Genomic DNA, 15,203 nt, shown 5'->3' on the forward strand with positions numbered 1-15,203 from the left:
AATAATTATTATCCTTAATACTAATACATAACTAATTTATGATAAGTACTCTCACTATTTCAAAAAAAAAATTATCTACTCTTAGAACTTTACATAAACTTATGAAATAATGATGAATTTAGATAAAATTGTCGAGAGTAGAAATTATTGCACAAAAAACTATTCTACATTTATTATTATCCTCACAATAGTACATATTTATATGAGTTGGAAAAATCTCTTAAATCAAACTAACTAACAATCTCTTACATAAAACAAATAAACAATTCACATAGAGATTACAATAACCAATACATATGATCACTGATATCAAATATTAAGCGCAAGAAAGGTAGGATTTAATATCTCCAACACCCTCCTTCATTGATGACCACTTGTCTTGATCTTTGTCTCGTAAGGTATTCGTCAACATATTCAATCATTTTGAAATCTTTTAGAATGAACTCCATCTAGTTGTCTCATAGCCCTCATAAAGGTGTAGCTCTCCCAAGTTGAACTCTTGAGGTTTCAAATTCCCCCTTCTAGAACTCCCAAATCACAAATCTCTTGAAGTAAATTAAAAAAAAAAAATTAAAACTGTAAATTTGGGTGAAATAAAAATTTACCCATATCTATTTGGGAGCAGATATGTGTGTGTGTGAGAGAGATAGAGAGAGCAGATATGTGTGTGTGTGTGTGAGAGAGAGAGAGAGAGAGAGAGAGAGAGAGAGAAGTGTATGTGTAGGAGAAAGTGCACATTTAAAAATAGACATGTCATAAAATATTTACTTGATGGGTTTGAGTGCCCATCAAATTTATATTTACTTGACGAGTAGGAGTGCCCATCAAATGGTAATTCAATGGAATTGTCAGGGATGAAGACCATCATAACAACATTCATTGGGAAAAGAGGGACCCAAAGATCCTAATTCAAGTCTATGTATGGTGACATCGATATAGCTCATAACCTCCTTTATGTTCAAGTTGTTAAATACATTCTAACTCTTCATCAATGGTAATAAAGTCTAACAATTCTCTCACCATATTAAGAGGGAATGCAAATGAATAAAATGTCTCTCTCTAGACTATTGTTTGGGCCCTCCTTACCTGCCTTGCAAATCATGTGAAGCTCTCTCCACTGGAAGTACTCCTTAAAGACTCTATCGACCGTGGGGTACATATCATATATTAGGAGGAGGTTGAAAACACCAATGAGGAGACCATAGTCATTAAGTCAAATGATGTAAGTTTCTTGCCAATTTATATTTATATATTTTTCCCCTTACAAAAGGTTTATAAGAAGTTAAACTTGCAAAATCTAGACTAAAAGCCCTGCAATATTTGTAGCTTACACTATTTTGAAAATGTTATGATTCTCATTCTTTATACTTATAGCTCTATAAGGAAATGGAATTTATCAACATTACATAACAATGTCACAACCATTTTGCCTATTAATACAAATACTCCTCTATAGATATATAAATAGGTAGATAGATAGCCCCAAGGTTTAGCTCATGTTGTTTGTCTTGCCATGTCAAAGTTGTCATTATCAAAGCTCAAATCTACCTGAGTCCCTCAAGGCGAGTACATGTTATATGATGATGATATTTACCCTATGCAATATTCACATGATGTGATAAAGTGCATAAAGGGTTTCCCTTAATAAGTTTTTAAAGTTTGGCAAGCCTAGAGAAGGGTTTTGTGTTGTTAACTCATAATTGTGGGTTTTTGGGTGAGCCATAACCTTGATGAATTAAGGTCTAAGGATAAAATTACCTTGTAATACTCCTGGGCCAACTGTGATGCAACCAGTATATGGCGTAGAAAATGGACTTCAAGATAGTTCTTCTTTGGGTATGCCAAGGTATGGTAGAAATCCTAGTGGCTTCAATTTGTAAAATATCACTATCCAATTAGTTGTTGTAAAGGCACCCTCCAAGTACTCAAATTTCACATTTTTGTTTCCTATTTGAACCCCCTCGGCTCAATCCCACCTAGTAGCCCTATCATACTCAGTACCAAGCTCCGAAAATCTAGTAGCATAATTTATACATAAGACAATATAACATTTTAGGAGCTACCCCTTTGTCAACACAATACTCTCAATTAACAAGATAATCAAAACAATGACAATGTGTGTATTGTTCCATATATTGTTGTCAATAATAATAGTTTTGTTTCCCATCGTTGCAATTTAATATATATAGTCCCATCATGACTTTACCTTGACATCAACAGGTGTATTTTGTTATATCCAAAAGTATGCTTCACTATTTCCATCAAAGATAACCCTTTCACCATGGGTACCACTAACAACAAGAACAATAGAGGGAGATGAATATGCCTTTGATTTCACCTAAGTGCAATGGGTGAGATATCTCATAAGTAAGTAAGGTACACCTAAGAATATGGTTCTTGTACCTTTTCTCTAGAATGACAATCCTTGATTTGTAGAAACCTTTGCAGATGGCTTTAAATTACTTGAGCCTTTATGGGTAGTCGTAGATGAAAAATTAGGCTTACTATGAACCAGAATGGCCATATTTTTCCACAATTTTTCACAGGTGAAGATATTACTATAGCACTGATTAGACACATGACTAGAGCTATGACAAGGATTATATGAACCATAAATCAATATAAACTAGTAAGACCATATAGCACAACAAAAATAGTGTCATCTGTAAATCTTTTGAAAAAAAAGTAGAGCCTTGTTGGGAAGAAGAAAAGAAAGATGTGAAACTCAACCATAAATGATGATCAAACTATTGGTTAATGCTCTGAAATAGAGGCAATGGATGGTATATAATATTTTACATATGTTGGATCAAGAAGGGAGTAGAAAAACCCAATGCAAGGAGATATATGATGTCATGCCAAGTCCAAGTGTTAAGTGCCATACTCTTACTGCGCTAGTCACAATTATCTTCAAAAAGGCTTGAAAGAGTTTTGGGTCATCTAGGTTATGTTTAACCTGGTCTACAAAGTAAAATACTTGCAACAAGAACAAGAATCCCATGGCAACCATGTGTTCTCCATTCTACACATGCTCATTAAACAATACAAATCAGATCTTTATCACACCAAACATTTCCGGGATATACATGCAATTGTATGTGATGCATAATAGAAATGAATATCTCCTAGTCACTAGAAGAGCCACAACATAGATTGGAATTAATTAATTATTGGAATATAACCTCCTCAGATAGATCACATAAAATTAAGTGAAAGTCGACGCGACCGACTAGGCCAGGGATCTAGTTTTGACAACCTTCACAAACAAGTAGAAAGTTAAAAGTAGGGAAAATATCGCCACCCCTTAATTATCATACATCCAAAAAAATACTAAGAAATATATGAGGGAATAATGGAAATCAAAGATGTTTCCGCAAGTTTGGTGCCAGAATCCAAAATATCCTTACCAAAAAAATAACCAACTAGAGTGGTATTCGACAAAAAAATGGTGCCATCAACACACAGACTTATGTTCATTGCCAAGAAAATAAATATGAGAGTCCAATAAAGAAGAGGCAATGACTAGAAGACCAGGGTAAAGGGTTCCTCAAATGATTCTACCCAAGGGATACCAGCTCTCAAAATGGAGCCAATTCTAGATTTCATAGAAACCTTTTTACATCAAGTACAAAGTGCTTATATAGTTGAAATACGAACTGGACTCATGGATCATTCTTTCATATTGAAGCACACTGAAAATCCTCATTATAAATGTGAGGACATATACCAAACAAAGAATCCCCATCTGCAATAGTAGCTCCTATTGTTTGGTTGTGAGCCTAAAATTCCTCACGAAGAGTTACAGGGTTTCAAACTTTAGGCTTAGAGGTGTCATTACAGAGTTCAATTCTATTTTAAATTTCCTAGTCATTACATTAATATAATAATCACAACTATTCCCGAGTTTTCTAGGGTTTCTACTCAATGAATCTCGTGTGCATGGTTTCATATGTGAAACTATGGTTCTATAATTGTGGAAGCAAGCCATGAGGCAAGAAGCATCAACTAAGGGTATTCTCAACAAAGGGTATCCAAAAAGTTGTAGATGGGACAAGTTATGGAATGAAGCTAACGGCTCCACCCTAGAAACCCTTATAAAACCCCAATTTCAATAGAGTTATGATCTGCTCTAAAACCACTCATCTAGAGCTTGGGGTTTAAGTTTTGGGAGGCTAGAAACCCTTATGAAACCTAATTTCCACAGAGATGTAACTTTCTTTCCAACCACTCATCCAGATCTCAGGGTATAAGTTTTGGGAGGCTTGAATGATGAGAGAGAGGAGAGATCACAAAACATTTCTTGAAATTATTCTAAAAAAACAATGATAAAAAAATACACACATTGAATTCATCACAACTACATCATGGTTGACGAATCCATCTTTTTGAAAGGTGAGGCCCATTATTTATTGTATTTTTGGTGTCTTTTTGAGCTACATCATTCAATATCATTGGTGGATATCACTTTCCATTCGGATAAACCATAATATAAAATATTAAAATGGCCTATTTACTATATGAAATAGAAGAAATTTGATAGTGCTAAAAAGAGAGCAAATTGTCACGAGATTCACGTTGAAATTGGATGGAAGACTAGGCATACAAACTATAAACAAAGAAGAATGAATGAAACAATCTTTAAGAAGATATTCAATATTAGCTCCAGTTCACTTAATAAAATAGTGTTTATTTCTTTAATAGATATTGGAGGTTTTTGTAAGATCTAACTACTAATTATTCATTCAAGAGGAAGTGGTTGAAGGATTATCTCCACTATTATCCAACAATTAAAAAATGCCTAATGATTTGATATCATTACATAGCATAGTATTATTGTATAGTTAAGCCATAAATCTAAGACAATCTCTTAAGGCCTACACCATTGAAAGAAACACATATTGACACAACTAGACATTCTTTGAATGCTTTGCATTTGAAAACAATTCTTGGACCAATGAGACTCCTTCAAGCTATTCCCTATTCCAACAAAAGGTATAGCCTTCTAGGTGTGACTGAAGTTTCCTAGAATCATTGGAGGTTGTTAGCATTTGAAATGACTTTTAAACCTTGTAAATTTATGATGATGAACTTCCAAATCATAGATACAATCCACACATGCATGTCTCTGCTATTTGTGACAATAATAGGGGGATCTAAAAGATGATTTTCAGCCCCCATAGACACCTTGATGAAAATAGTAGGAGGGAATCACCCCTACACCCTTCCCCATTAATAATTTGGATCCAAACATAACTAAAAGAAATACCCTTGAATAAGGAAGATAATCAGGCTCCACAACCAACAATCTTCCATTTGGAGACTAATTACAAAAACTTCACCGCTACTGCATTTTCTAGACTAAGGATTCATGTTGCACACTAATTTGTCACATCCATGCAAATGATGTAAAATCTTTATCTTTAGCCTTCCAAATAACAGTTGTCATCAATCCCTAAGAAATATGGAGTAAATACCTCTCCATGAAGTATAAGAAAGCTAGATTACATATCATTAAAACCCTATTTTTGGAGATCATTTTAGGTGCTAGTATTACAACCCATGATGTTGAATCTTGCATAATAAATGTATTGTGACATGATCGCCGCTTTCCTTCATTAGAAGTGCATAGTATTTTTACTTAGGTAAAAAATAAAAAAGGTTACAAAGCTTCCATTCTAGAAGCCTCGTGAAGGTATCTTTCTAAGCGGTGAGGATATGGGCTTGAACTCCTACCATAATGGATCTCATCCCTACGATAGTGGATCCCATTCCCTCCATTGGGGATCTAACTCCTATGTAAGTGGATCTCAAACTTCCATCGTTGTCCTACAAATACAACTCACTCAAATGAAAAGGGGTTGGACTTTTTAGTCTTGAAACTATACTTCCTCTTTACTGAAGTATACATTGAATGTTTTTGAATGCAAGGTTGGAATTGAGGGCTCTTGGGAGGAGCTATCAACATCAAGGCTTTGATTGTAACTAACTCCTTTTTATTATTAATACAAGTGCATATTTCTTTCTAACATTCATTGTTATGGTGATTGTTATGAGATTCTTTGATCACTTGTATATATTATGGTAAATCATTTATGTATCACATGCTTTGATAATTTCTATGTTTGTTTATTTGCAGATATTTTCTTGGAGCATTGAGAATGAGATCAAAAGATATAAAAAACAACAACAACAACAAGTATTTTGAAAAAGGTATGAACCATTCAGCCAATCTTACATCTATAATTTGATGGTAACATAGAGAATGTATATATGTATTTGATTGTTTTGTTCTAGTGTTTGGTTTCCAAACCTTGGGAGATTGATCTTATCCATAAGAGAAATTTGTCTACCAAACAAAATTAACAATTCCAATGGGAAACAAGTTGTTCCTCGATAGTATTACTTATTTTCTTAAGTCAAAATTTTCCCAAGTCTCTCGCAAACCGACTTGACTCTAAAAACGTAGATCTTTTAAATATTTTCAAAGTTTTTAAAATTTTTCTTGAGTTTCACGATCATCACACTTTGTTGTGAGAGACAATGTGTCAAAATCATATTATGTATTTTTCAAGATGAGACTATCCATGTTCATTGCACTGATATGTACTAGATACCCACGTTGATCTCTAAAAAATTGGAATTTTCCAAAGGTTTCCTCTATGTGATGATGGATCTATTGATTACTTTGGTTTTGGGGTATGTTATTAATCTCATCATTAGAAAAATTTTGAGGTCTAAAATGGGCCTCCTAAGGAGCAGTGTAAAATAATTTTCGAAATAATAAAATAATATTATGTTACATCATCAAATTTTAGAGGGAAAAAAGAAAAAGCTACTACTTATCTCCCTAGGTTTTACTCAAATTTCGAGTGAGAGAACTCATTAGATGCATAATTTAATATCCTCTTCGAAGGAGTGCCCATGTTGCATACTTTTGATGTACCATGCTACACGAAAAATGGGAAACATGAAAAATGTGATTGCAATAATGTTTTTTCATGTATTTCTCATTTTTTGTGTAGTAGGGTCCATCGAAACTGTGCAACATGGGTAATCCTTCGATGAGGAATTAAATTATGCATCCAACATGTTCTCCCACTCAAAATTTGAGTAGAAAAATAGGATGATAAGTCGAAGGTATTAGTTGAAAAAGTAGTTTTTTTAATCTTTATGTTGGTAACGTTGGCATTGATGTCATTGATCACATGTATGTTGAATGTTGAATTGGTGATAATTTATGTTTGAATGCAAAAGGATGAAGGTGATGTGAAGTGAAAAGGTTATGCTAATCAATGTAAATGCTAAACATTGTCAAATGGAACATAAAATATTGAGACACAAGTTGAAAAATAAATGTTTTAATTGAACAGAAAATGTATGATACAAAATAATCATTATTGGTTGAGCGATTTTATTTCAGCTCTAGTTTATGTTACAAATTAATTTTCTAAAATTGAAAATGAAGAGACAAGTTTATGAACAATTTTTTTTTTTTGGAAGACCAAGAGACAATGCCTCATTTCATATTCCTACAAAGAATAAAAGCAACCAATAAGGCTTGCTCATAAAATATAAAATGTGGAATGGAAAAAGGTATTTTTGAGAAAAAACCAATCTGCATAAGAAAGTTTTTGAGTAAAATAGAAGAGACACAAAGTGGAAAAGGTGAAGTAGTGCAATAGTAGACTTGACAACAAAACATGTGAATCTGGTAACCAACATTTGTGACTTGATGTTGTGCTTGAGATATTTCTACCCCTTTCTATATTGTAGCTCGAAAAATAATAGGTTCTAGCCTGTTGAGGTAGGAGCCTGCTGTGATCTATAGCCTACAGAACATTTGTGGGAGTTGGATCTTCCTTTGAGGTATGAGCCTCTTATAGGTTTTAGCCTACAAAAACCTGATGTCATAAGGAGTAGCATCTTTCCTTCACATCATTTTCAGCCTAAAATGCCAAAGGTTCCAAACTGAATTTTATAGATAATGCAAAAGCTATGAATGCACTTCTAAGTGGTCTACATGAGTTTGAGGTTCAAATTAATTCATTGTGAGACAACCAAAGACATCTTGGTTAAATCAAAAAATATTCATGAAGGAGATAAAAAGGTGAAGATGGCCCATTACAAGTGTATAGATCACAGTTTGAGACCTTAAAAATGAATGAAGATGAAGATATAGCTAAATTCTTTTTAAGATTTGATGAAGTCGTAAATATCATGATGGGCCTAGGAGACACAAACAAAGATTACTTTTCTTTGTGTGTGGGTGTGTATATATATATATATATATATATATATATATATATATATATATATATATATATATATTTCTTTTGACTTGTGTATATATTTGCTTTATTTTATTTATTTTTCCATTAATTATTTATAATTTAGTTTATTTTATATTCATTAATTTTTTTATTTATCAAATGATATTGTCTCAATTAGGGTCTTGACTTGTTTTTATAATTTTTGACTTCCCTCCTTCTATAGAGTTTGACTTTTATTTTATTTTATTTATTTATTTATTTTTAATAAATTAATTTAAATCTTATATCTCAAAAACTAGCTGTTTAATATAGCAGTTACTTATTAATATCTGTTTTTAATAAATTAATAAACTAATATCATAATTTAAATATTATTTTTCAAAAACTAGCGATTACTTATTAATATTTTTAATAAATTAATAAATTAATATCATTATTTAAATATTAATTTTCAAAAACTAGTCGTTTAATATAGTCGTTACCTATTAATATTTTTAATAAAATAATAAAATAATATCATTATTTAAATATTATTTTTCAAAAACTAGTCGTTTAATATAACATTAATAATATTTTTTTTAATATATTAATAAATTAATATCATAATTTAAATATTATTGTTCAAATATAGCCGTTACTTGGAAATTATGTCTCTACATTGCTCTCTATTTAAGCCTTTTCCATGGTCTGCCTCTTCATTGGGTCCTCATGATGAACCACACTTGTTGGTTTGAAACGCATCGGCCAAAATTTTTTCTTATGTGATTTCTACTAAAATACTTTGCTTAATTCATTATGGATCACAGAAGCTTGAATACAGAAAAAGATATTGAGGTCATTTCCTTCTAAATTCAATCTTAAGGTTTCAACTATAGAAGAGACCACAAACTTTGAAACTTTGAACATAGATCAACTAATTTACTCTTTGACATCATATGAGATGAGGATTCCAAAAGCAAAGGAAGCCAGTAGAGAGGACACTTTCAAGGTGACAAGCCCATAGAAGAGAAGGAGTGTTCATGCTCAGGTTCTGATGAAGAAGAAGCAAAATTTGTCAAAAGGTTGAAGAAAGACATAGGTAATTACAAAGGAAAACTTCCATTGAAGTGCTTTAATTGTGGAAGAGTGGGAAATTGTGCATCAAAATTTCTTTATAATAAATAAGAAAATCAACGTAAAGGGAAATAGAAGAACAAAGCTAAAAAAATGCAGAAAGAGAGGAAATTCAAAAGAAAAAGCTTCTATGCTCAAGAAGATAACAGTGGATCTAAAAGTTCCAATGAATCCTCTAGTGAATATGGAACCAATGAATTCATGCTGATGGCCTTGGAATAACTGAAAAGGATTTCCAAGAATATGCAGAAGAAGAGGAAGGTGAGTTATACCTTGAGGAGGAGTTAATTAATGCCCTAGATGAAATAGAAAGGATTAAACTAAAGAATAGGAAGCATAAAGAGATCCTATTGAAATATGTAAATAATAATCAAATTCAGAAGACATTATCAAGTTGAAATTTGAACTTGAAGAAGCAAAGAATATTGAATACATTTTAATGAAGCAAATAAAAAAGAAAAGCCAAGAGTGCGAAAGATTGGAAGAAGAGGTGGTAAGTCTGAAGAATAAGCTAGAGAAGGCTCAAACTGAACTAAACATGAATATTCAACATATGAAGGCGCCTGAAAAAATGGATGTGATATTAAATGCTCACAAGTCTCCACTCATAAAGATTGGGTTAGGCTATGAAGGAGAATCTATTAAATCCAAGACATAGGAGAAAAGAACAATCACCTTTGTAAAAGTTTCTAGGGGAGAGGATGACAACTCACATCAATCTGAGAGAAAAAATTTGAGCAACGCTTTAACATCAAAGGAACAAATACAAAGAAACATTTTCAGAAAAGTATAGAAGGCAAAAGAAATGGAAAATAAAACAACAATCTATGAGAAGCCACACTTCTTTAGGAGACAGGGTTATCAAATGTCAACATGGTTAGATTCTCAAACAACATCCACTACCCTATCAAAATATCTGTTTTATGGTACTGCTGTAAAAATTTTGGACATAAAGCCATAAATTGTAGAGCTTATTTCAAAAGAATTTATTTGGGAAATTTTAAGATAAGAAAGAAAGGATTCACAAACATTAAAACAAACATGAATCTAGACAAAAATGCATTTTCTCCTCTCCTTGATATCACTGAATGTTTCTATTGTCACAAATTTGGGTACAAGTCATATCAATGTCAGCTTAAACACAATAGATTATTATCTCAAAATATTTTTAGAACAAATGGATGCATGCAATGGAGAAATAAGGTAGAAGAAATGAAACCTGGTATACGTGACCTAGTTCTGTATGCTCAAGATCAAAACAATAAATGGTATGCGGACAGTGGAAACTCTAGACATATGACATGAGATAAAAAAAAGTTTGTTTCCCTAAATGAAAATAATACTGGAAATGTCACATTCAACAATGATGGAGTAGGAAGAATTAGAGGAAAGGGTATAGTAGGTCTAAACAATGGAAGAGAAAAGGCTCAAGGTGTATTTTTGGTAGATGGTTTGGCTAAAGGAGTTTGAACTGAGAATAATGTATATATCTTGAAGGAAGAAAGTGAAGAATGCTACATTAGCAAACAAGATGAATCCTAGCTGTGGCATAGGAGATTAGGGCATCCCAATTTTGATCACATCATCAGACTCAATAAGAAGAGTGCAGATAGAGATCTACCAACATTAAATAAGCCTCAAAACATTATTTGCAAGTCATGTCAAATGGGTATACAAACATGAACATCATTTAAAGTCAAAGACAAACTATCAAGTAGTAAGCCTTTGCAGACAGTTCATATGGATTTGTGTGGGCCTTCCAGAACAGAAGCACTAGGAGGAGAACAATATTCCATACTAGTAATTGATAACTATTCGAGATTGACTTGGATGGAGTTTCGCAGAAATAAGTCGGAAGAATTTGAGAAATTTAAAACATTCAAGGCATTGGCAGAAAATCAAAAAGGATGCAAGATAAAGTGCATAAGGTTAGACAAAGGAGGTGAATTTACCTCAGATGAGTTTGCTGATCTGTGTAATGAATTTGGCATAAAATGACAACATACTATTGCAGACACACCTCAACGGAATGGAGTTGCAGAAAGACAAAATACATTTGTTCAGCAAATGGCCATAGCCATGATGCAAGAAAGAAACATTCCTTAAACCTATTGGGCAAAGGCAGTACATAAAACGGTACATATTCTTAATAAGGCATCTCAAACCAAACTGTGATAAGAAACCTTATGAACTATGGCATGGTAAGACAACTTCATTCTGTTAGAAAATTATATATTACAGAGTAATGCAACACATAGAATATTGCATAAATATCAACACAGAAAATTCATAAAACCAGAGAGACACAGATATACGTGGTTCACCTAGTTTGGGGTACGTCCACCTCAAACAACCAGTCCTTCCTTTCTATTATCCAGCAAAAATGAAGAGACACAACCTACATCAAATCCACTGTAATATCCTCTATTTTCTCTCACAGTCTCACCTCTCTATTTCTCGCTCAGAGAATACACATCTATTACAGAGCCTCAATACAATGCCCTCATACAAAGAGAGGGCTTGCCTTCTAGGGCAAAAACCCTAAACTAAACATAAGTTCTACCATTAGATCATCCGCCTAATGAACAGCCCAGATTGACTAGAAATTACTGTACTTTTATAAGGCAATTTTACATCTGTGTTTAGCTTCTAGGGCGCTACCCCCAAAACCCCAGCTAGGGGACTGCTGGCCCCCGGACTTCCCAGCCGGGGGGGATTAGCCCCCCTGGACCCCTACAGGGGGGACAAGTCCCCCCCGCACCCCCCCGCGTGGAGTGGTGTACAAACTTCCTAGGGTATACATCCGACTAAAACCAAGACCTCTAAATAATCATGCTCCACACCTAATAATCTCCCACTTGGAGAATTATTGTAGCAACTCCACCACTACTTCATTTGCTGGACAATGCCTCCTCTTTGGACCTGACTGTTTCTCATCTTCATCGTCATCCTTGAAGACCAATTGAAACTGGGAATATTTTCAGTTTCTCCCTGGTTACAACTTTTGTTAGCATATCTACAGGATTCTAGCTAGTGTTTATCTTTTGCAGCTTCAACTCTCCATCTTCCAACATTAATCGTATGAAATGGTACTTGAGTTGTATGTGTTTAGTCTTGGAGTAAAATTTTGAGTTCTTTGCAAGATGAATGGCACTTTGGCTATCACTGTATAACGTGCCCATATCATGCTCCTTACCCAATTCACCCATAAACCTTTGTAACCAAATCATTTCTTTACTAGCCTCTGTAGCAGCAACATACTTTGCTTCTGTTGTTGAAAGTGAAACAACACTTTGGATTTTTGAAACCCAACTGAGAGTTGTTCCACCTACAGTAAATACATATCCTGTAGTGCTCCTCTTGTTATCTCTGTCACCTGCCATATCTGCATCAACATATCCCTGTAGATAAATGTTTGAACCCCCAAAGCATAATGCTTGATTTTTGGTACCTTTAAAATATCTGAGAATCCATTTCACTGCCATCCAATGTCCCTTTCCTGGATTGTTCATGTACCTGCTTACAACTCCCACTACATGTGCAATATCAGGCCTTGTGCAGACCATTGCATACATTATGCTTCCAACTGCTAATGCATATGGAACTTTAGACATATAATCCATGTCTTCTTGGGTCTTTGGGCACATTTCCTTACTAAGTTTAAAATGGCTAGCAAAAGGTGTACTAGCTGGTTTTGCGTTGTGCATATTAAATCTTTTCAACACCTTTTGTATGTACTCATTCTGAGACAATGTTAATTTGCGATTTTTCCTGTCTCTAGTTATTCTCATACCAAGGATTTGTTTTGTAGCTCCCAAATCCTTCATTGCAAATGAATTTGCCAATTTTATTTTGAGCACATTTATTTCCTGCATGTTAGACCCTGCAACAAGCATGTCATCCACATACAATAACAATATAATGTAGCTGCCATCATTTTTCTTTTTCAGATAAACACAATGATCAGAGTGACATCTAGTATAACCTTGTTCAGACATAAACTTGTCAAATTTTAGATATCACTACCTTGGAGCCTGTTTTAAGCCATACAAGCTCTTCTTCAACCTGCACACTAGTTTATCCTTCCCTTTTACCTCATATCCTTGTGGCTGCTGCATATATATCTCTTCCTCCAAATCCCCATGGAGAAAGGTTGTCTTTACATCTAACTGCTCAAGATGCAAAGCTTCAACTACTACTAGAATTAAAATAGTTCTGATTGAAGTCATTTTAACAACAGGAGAAAATATTTCATCAAAATCAATACCTTTCTTCTATGCAAACCCCTTCACCACAAGTGTAGCTTTATCCCTCTATTTTCCTCCATCTTCTTCCTTTAGCCTGTAAACCCATTTATTCTGCAATGCAGTTTTACCTGCAGGCAACCTGACTAAGTCCCAAGTCTGGTTATGCATTAAGGAGTCCATCTCTTCTTCCATGGCTAGCTCCCACTTCTTTGTGCTTTCAACCTGCATTGCTTCTTCATAACATTTAGGTTCACCAGAATTAGTCAACAATAAATAATATAATGAAGGAGAGTATCGTTCAGGGGGTATACTTATCCTGGTAGATCTTCTAACACCACTTTTAGGTGTTTGGGGTTCCTGTTGCTGTTGTGGTGGTGGTTGTTGTGGTGGTTGTTGATTATTATTATTTTCATGCACCTTTACTTTTTCTGTGATCTCATCAAGAACTATGTATTCCTTGTTTTCTTTTTCCTGTTTCTTTTCATGCAACTGATTCTTATACAAGACCTTTTCATTGAATATTACATATCTTCTCCTAATGATTTTGTGATTTTCATAATCATATAGGCGATAACCAAAATCATTAACACCATATCCAATAAAGGTACATTTCTTTGATTTTGCCTCAAGCTTTGTTCTATTTTCTTTATTAATATGGACAAAAGTCTCACAACCAAAAGGCTTTAAAAAAGAGTAGTTTACCTTTTTTCCTGTCCATGCTTCCTATGGAACACCACCATCCAAGGAACTTGAAGGCCCTCTATTTATTAGATAAACAACAGTCTCTACATCATCTGCCCAAAATTTTAAAGGAAATCTTGCATGCAATCTCATGCACCTTGCACACTCCATGGTTGTTCTGTTCATCCTTTCTGACACACCATTTCCTTGTGGTGCTCTTGGAACTGTCTTCTCTCTGTGAATTCCATGCTATGAACAGTACCTATCAAACTCTTTGCTACAATATTCACCTCCATTGTCTGATCTGAGACACTTCAATTTCTTTCTTGTCTCAATCTCAACCAAAGCTTTCCATTTCTTGAAAGTATCAAATACATCAAATTTATTCTTAATACAATAAATCCAAGTTTTTCTAGTTGCATCATCAATAAAAGTAACATAATAATGAGAGCCACTGAGAGATGATACCTGAGCAGGTCCCCATACATCTGTATGCACAAGCTCTAATTTTTCACTCTTCTTTTCTTTCCCAACTCTAAGAAATCTGATTCTCTTCTGTTTTCCATAAATGCAATTCTCACAGAAATCCAAATCAACATTCTTCAAATCGGACAACAAATTCCTTGAGTGAAGAATCTTCATCCCCTTCTCACTCGTGTCCGAGCCTATGATGCCATAATGCTACATCTGCTCCTTTGGAAGTTAAAGCATTAACAGAGTTAGAAATACCATTGCATAAATACAATGTACCAACATTTTCGCCTTTTGATATTACCAGGGCTTCTTTGGTGACCTTCCAAGCTTTATCTGTGAAAGTTGTCACAGAACCTTCACTGCTTAACTACCTTGTTGAAATCATATTTTTCTTCAGATCTGGAGCATGCCTTACCTC

General features: G+C 33.9%; 1 pseudogene; it reads right to left on the reverse strand.

The window, feature by feature from the left end:
• Positions 1–1,816: 1,816 nt before the first annotated feature.
• Positions 1,817–15,203, reverse strand: part of LOC149198216 (dolichyl-diphosphooligosaccharide--protein glycosyltransferase subunit STT3B pseudogene) — a 29,068-nt pseudogene continuing 15,681 nt past the window's right edge.

Source organism: Pinus tabuliformis, chromosome 2_2 (genome assembly GCF_031772625.1).
Source record: "Pinus tabuliformis cultivar Carrire ecotype Pingquan chromosome 2_2, CPIR1, whole genome shotgun sequence".
NCBI classification, from domain to species: Eukaryota; Viridiplantae; Streptophyta; class Pinopsida; order Pinales; family Pinaceae; genus Pinus; species Pinus tabuliformis.